Below are 467 nucleotides of genomic sequence, written 5' to 3'. Positions count from 1 at the left end.
GGGGGGGGGGGGGGGGGATTTTCATTTCTACTAGAGGAAAGCCGTAAAATGTGAAGAGAGCACAAGAACCTTGTTGGTGGCAGCTGGAAGTGGCCCAGCCTTTCCTGAGGGCATGTGGCTGTCCCTGCAGGGTGGGAAGAAGCTGGTTTTCCTCGGGGAACTGTAGGGGTCGCTCCCGAGTGCTCTGTGGACGGCTTTTGAGAATCTGGGGAGACAGGAGAATTCAGCTTTGAGTGGGTGGGCCAGTTCGTCCCGCTGCCAGCCAAGGTGCTGGCAGGGCTGGTCTCTACCCCTTGGGAGCCTTGTGTAATACCTGGTGCAGCAACAGCACCGGGGTAAGAAGCTGGTGGTGGCCCTGACCTGTGCTTAGGGCTAGGTGTAACTGTCAAGAGATGTGCAGGATTAAAGAGGAAATGTATTTGAGAAAGTGATTAGTATTGACCCTTGCCCTTCAAAGAGTGGTCCAT

Source organism: Lipotes vexillifer, unplaced genomic scaffold, assembly GCF_000442215.2.
Source record: "Lipotes vexillifer unplaced genomic scaffold, Lipotes_vexillifer_v1.1 scaffold618, whole genome shotgun sequence".
Lineage (NCBI taxonomy): Eukaryota > Metazoa > Chordata > Mammalia > Artiodactyla > Lipotidae > Lipotes > Lipotes vexillifer.
Note: the sequence above shows the minus strand (reverse complement) of the source record.